This window comes from Marmota marmota, unplaced genomic scaffold, assembly GCF_001458135.2.
Source record: "Marmota marmota marmota unplaced genomic scaffold, marMar, whole genome shotgun sequence".
Classification (NCBI taxonomy): domain Eukaryota; kingdom Metazoa; phylum Chordata; class Mammalia; order Rodentia; family Sciuridae; genus Marmota; species Marmota marmota.
The window spans coordinates 10626985-10633270 of record NW_026000283.1 but is presented as its reverse complement, the minus strand read 5'-3'; positions in this window follow the sequence as shown (position 1 = coordinate 10633270).

Below are 6286 nucleotides of genomic sequence, written 5' to 3'. Positions count from 1 at the left end.
CAAGAAAGTTTAGAGGTGAAATGATTGGGTTATGAGACCCTTAACCCCATCCCTACATTAATCCACTTGAATGGATTAACCACATGTTAACTGTAGGTGGGTAGGGTGTGGCTGGAGGAGGTAGGTAACTGGGGTCATGCCTGTGGGGTATATATTTTGTCCTCAATAGGAGAGCTCTGCTCTCTCTGCTTCCTGACTGCCATATCCTAAGCTGCTTTCTTCCTCCACCTGCTTCCACCATGGTGTTTTGCCTCACCTCAGCCCAGAGTTATGGAATTGGTCTTCTATGGACTGAGACCTCTAAAACCATGAGCACCAAATAAACTTTTCCTCATATAAATTTGTTCTGGTCAAGTCTTTTGATCACAGCAGCAAAATAAACAAACAAAAAACCAAGATGACTAAAGCAAGGGGAATGAAGGAAGAAGAGAAGACTCAGATAAACTTTGCTTAACTTCCACTTTTATCCTAGGGCCAGCATTAAGTATTTTAGGTGTTTAACCAGGAACATATTTGCAGGATTTGTAAATTTCCCTCTCATTAGTGATTGGCAGTCCCACCTCTTTCCTTGATTAGCTGGGTGATCTTGGGAGAATCTTCTGATTTTTCTATGCTTCAGTTTTTCCAAATATAAAAGCAGGTAGTTATGTAGAAAATTGTTACAGTCATTCCTATTCTATCATTCTGGTTCTAGTTTACACTCTTGTTTTCCTTTTTTTTTTCCCAGAAAATGCTATGGTTAAATTGTGTTTCCCAAAAACATATGTTGAAATCTTAATCCCTAGTACCTGAAAATGCAAATCTATTTGGAAAAATCACATATGTAATCAAGTTCAGATGAGGTCACTAGGGTGGGCCCTAACAAAATATGATAGATGCCCTTACAAGAAGAGTAGAAGATACCTGGAGAGTCAGAGAAAGAAGATGGCCATGTGATGATAGAGGAAGATATTGGCCAGGTACCTCCACAGGCCAAGGAATACAAACAATTACCAGAAAATAATAGAAGGTAGGAAGAAGCAAGGAAGGATTCTCCCTTATAGTTTTCAGAGAAAACAGGTTTTGAAGGCACTTTGATTTTGTACATCTAGCCTCCAGAACTGTGAGACAATAAAGTTCAGTTGTTTTAAGCCACCCAACTTATGATTCTTCGTAGCAGCAGCCTCAGGAAACTAATCCAGAAAGTTTTTCCCCCAAAAAAGGATATTTATCTTGTGTTAAACTGTTGTTTCTAAGGGTTCTACCTGCTTTTATATGTCCATTTCTAATTAAAGTTAAAGCACAGCATTTTAAATTCCTGATTTAGCAATTTCATTAAATGATAAAATCAATTCACAATATAGCAGATATTTGGAAAATGTAAATTGCCAGAATATTATAGCAACATCCATACTAATTAACATGTCTTAAGAAAGGCCATGCATGTTTATCAACTAATTAGAATCATACAATCAACAGAATAAAGAGTACTTCCTCGGGGGACTTAAAATAAATAAATAACTACAATGTTTTCATTAGAGTTGGCAATGTTCCTTTGAACCTATTTGAGTGCTAGAAATTGATGTATAAATTAGATTTGATATTCAGAAGAGATTTAGACCATTAGAGAAAAGTGCTTTCAACCATACTGTGTGGGGGTAGGGGACAGAGTGTGGTTCAGTGGTAAAGCTCATGCTCAGTATGCATGAGTCCCTGGGTTCCATCCCCAGAACCAAATAAATAAATGTATTATGTGTTTTAAATGCTATGACACTTACAATGCTATATGAAGAAAATGAGCTATAACTCATTTCAAATCTTGAAGAAAAAAATGCTTTAAAGACTCACTTCCATATTTCCAAGAGGCATGCAAAATTCTCAAAGGTTCAGTGATGGACTGGGGGAGTAGCTCAGTGATAGAGCATGTGCCTAGCACATGCAAGGTCCTGGGTTCAATTCCCAACACGAAACACACACACAAACCATATGCACACACCCACACACAAGTTCAGAGGATTTGACTGAAATGTACCAATTCCTAGGTCAAGGGTTACCAAACTAAACTCACAGGCTAAATCCATCCCACACTGGTTTTTGTATAGCCCATAAACTAAGAATGGTTTTTACTTACTTTAATTTTTATTATTATTATTATTATTATTATTATTATTATTATTATTATTATTTGCTACTGGATATTGAACCCAGAGGTGCTTTATCACTGAGCTACATCCCTAGCCCTTTTTTATTATTAATTTGAGACAGGGTCTTGCTAAGTAGCTTAGGGCCTCGATAAGTTGCTGAGACTGGCTTTGAACTTGCGATCTTCCTGTCACAGCCTCCCAAATCACTGGGATAATAGGCATGCACCACGGCATCCCAAAAGAATTATTATATACTTAAATTGTGGGGTAAAGTCAAAAAGAGAATACTTTGTGACACATGAGAATCACATGAAATTCAAATTTCAGTGTCCATAAGTTAGGTTTTACTGGAACACAGACTCCATAACTCATTCATTTATGTATTGTCTGTGGCTGTCTATATGGTTAACTATTGATATGTAACAAATTATCACATCCTCACTTTAATAGAAAACAAGTGTATTATCTCAGTTTCCTGTAAGTCAGAAGACTGGGCAGGATTTAGTGAGGCTCTCAGTTTAGGGTCTCACCAAGCTGAAATCCATGTGTTGGCTGGGGCAACAGTCTTTATCTGAGGCTCAAGGTCCTCTTTCATCTCATGAAGTTGTTGCCAGAATTCAGTTCCTTGCAATGGTAGGACTAAGGCTCCCATTGTCCTACTGGCCACCAGCCCTCAGCTCCTTGAGCCTGCCTACATTCCTTGCTACATGGCCCTTTCATCTTCAAAGTCAGCAACAAAATCTCCCTCACATGAAACCTCTGAATCTCTCTGACTGGGAAGAGCCCCATTCTTTTAAGGCTCACTTGATTAGGTCAAACCTACTGAGTATAATCTCCCTATCTTAAGGTCAATTGACTTAGAACCTAATCACATCTCTGAAATTCCTCCTCAGCAGCTCTTGGATTAGTGTTTGACTAACTGAGATAAAGTATGTGTACATCAGGGGCCAGGAATTTGGGGGACCATGTTAGAATTCTATATACCATACTGCTTTCACTCTATAATGGAAGACTTGTAGATTTGCAACAGAAACCATATGGCCCACAAATCTGAAAATACTTGCTATCTGGCCCTTTCCAGAAAAAGTTTTCAGACTCCTGCCCAAGTTAAGCTCAGTTTCAAACCCAAGAACTGTGTGATCCCTGTTCAGCAAATAATCATAAACCTGGGACTGCACAAACAAGAGGCCATGAGGATGGAAAAATAGAGCATTACGAAATTGCTTAAGCTCTTCCACGCACACACACACACATGCACACACACGCACGCACAAACAGTTTAGTCAGCTTTTTCATCACTGTGAATGAACAAAATACCTGACAAGAACAACTTAGAGGAGAAAAAACTTATTTTGGCTCATACAAGCTGAGGTCTCAGTCCATGGTCACCTGACTCCATTGCAGAAACATCATGGCAGGAGAGCACCGCTCAGTTTATGGCAGCCAGGAAACAGGAAAGAAGAGAGAAAGAGCCAGGAACAGATATAATGCCAAAGAGCACACCCACAGTGATCTACTTCCTCCAGCCATGCCTACAGTTACCTGCCTACCGTTACCACCCAATAGTTCATTCAAATTATTAATCCATCAAATGGATTAATCCATTGATGGGATTACAACCCTCATGATCTAATCAGTTCACCTCTGAACACATTGCCCAACACATGAGATTTGGGGAGGACATTCAAGATCTGTAATATAAACACACACAAATCGATGATACTGAACTAATGGTATTCTTTCAAATGAATTGTTCCACATACACTCTAAGGGAATAATAAAATAATTCATGTCATGATGTTATTACTGCCATTTTTCAAAAACTCCTAACATATTTGCCTCTTTTTGAAGTAATAAGGAACATACAGTTGAAGCCTCCTGATACAGGACCCACTGATCTCATACCACTCTCTCCCACACCAGGGGTAACCATTATCCTTTTACCACATATCCAAAAATATGCATTAACAATATATGCTACTCACTGTGTTTTGAAACTCTACATAAGTGGAATTATATAGAATGTATTCTTTTTAAAAATATATTTTTAGTTGTAGTTGGGCACAATACCGTTATTTTATTTATTGATTTTTATGTGGTGCTGAGGATGGAACCCAGTGCCTCACATGTGCTAGGCAAGCACCCTACCATTGAGCCACGACCCCAGCCTCAGAATGTATTGTTTAATTTGATTCTTTTTCCCAATGTGTTAATGAAATTCATCCACATCAATATGCATAGCTATAATTTGTTCATTTTTACTGCTGTAGAACATTCCATTGTATGAATATATTAGGGCTTATTTTTCTATTCTACCAGTGGTATATACATTTGAGTTATATTGAAGTCATTTGTTACTACAAACAATACTGCTTTGAACATTCTTATGTAATCCCTTGACTCAAATAAGAAAAAGTATCTCTAGCATATGTACCTGGAAATAGAAAGAGGATATGTTTATGTTTATCTTTATTAGATACTACCAAATTCTTCTCAAGATGCTTGTGCCAATTTGTTCTACAACTAACAGTGAACAGTTTCCTTTCCCCAAAATCCTTACCAATAACTAGCATTATCAGGCTTTTCATTGCTGGGAGTGACTTGGTTATGAAGTGGTAGTTTCATTATTACTTAATTTAGCATTTTCATGATTATGAATTATATTAAATATATTTTCATATTTTTATTGTCCCTTCGGGTTTCCTCTTCTATGAACAGCTTATACGCAGCCCTTCACCATTTTTGTCTTGAGCTATTCATCAATTTTTAATTGGCCTGTACTTCTTTACATATTCTGAATACCAATCCCTTTTCATCTGTATTAATTGATTCATTCACTCAATAATTATTAATGTCTGGTCCATAGCACATACTATTCAACAAGTATTACTCTAGTATGGTCCAGACATTGATTGAGGACTGAAGGATATGGCCACCAATAAAACAAAAGTTCCTGCTCTCAAGGAGCATGAATCCTAGTAGGGAGACAGGGAATAAATAAGACAGCAAATAGAGAAGGTCAGGTAGTGGTAAGAGTTATGAAGACAAACCAGAGGAAGAAGATGGATGGTAGTATTTCCAACAGGTTGGTCAAGGAAGGCCTCTCTGAGAAGGTGACATTTAGACAGAGCCATTCATTAATGGAAGAAAAAAGCAAAATGTATATTTGGATGTTGGTTGTTCTACGCAGAGGAAGATGACATGCCAAGGGTCTAAAGTAGGTACAATCATGTTGTCAATATCCTTTACTAGTCAGTGGCTTGTTTTTTTCATTTTGTTTGTGATTTATTTTCTTGTACACAAATTTAATGTAGTAAAATATATAATGGTTTTGCTTTATAGTTTATCAATACATATATGAAATTCTTTTATGAAAAGAAATTTTATGAAATTCTTCCTAATCACAAAATCATAAAGATATTTGCTTATGTTATCTTCAAAGTTTTCAAGTACTGGTCACATATTTAAGTATAATATCACTTTGAGTTTGTTTTTTTACATAGTGTGAGATTGAGATAAAATTTTATTTTTTCCCTGTGGATAGCCAATGGTTCCAGTGACAGTTATTAAATTATTCATTTCCATAGTGCTCATGTATCAGGTTTCCATTTATTTGTTGGTCTATTTCTAGACTCTCTATATTATATTTCACTGGTCTAATTTTCTTTGTACCCTCTTAATTACTATGGCTTATAGGAAGTATTGACATCTGGTAGGGTATATTGTGTTACTTTCATATTGTCTTGGCTACCTTTGGTCCTAGTTGGAATATTAATTGGAATTGTATTAAATCTCAAAATTAATTTAGGGAGAATTGACATCATTACATTAGTAAGTCTTTCTATATATGAAAACATTTTATCCCTCCATTTTAACTTAGGTTTCCTTTAATATCATTCAGTAAACATTTATACTTTCTTGTATACAGTCTTATGCATCTTTTATTAGATTTGTTCCTGGGTGTCTTTTAGTTTTTGTTACAACTGTAAGCTCTAATTGTCACAATATTGATTTTTTAAAATATCGCTCCTAAATCCTTAAATCTTGCTAGCTACTCTTTCTTGTTTTTTTTTTTTTTTATTATTCTTATTTTAATAGTTTGTTTATTCTCTTGGGTTTTTAAAAAATTTTTGGTGGTTTTTTTTTTTTTTTTTTTTTTTTTT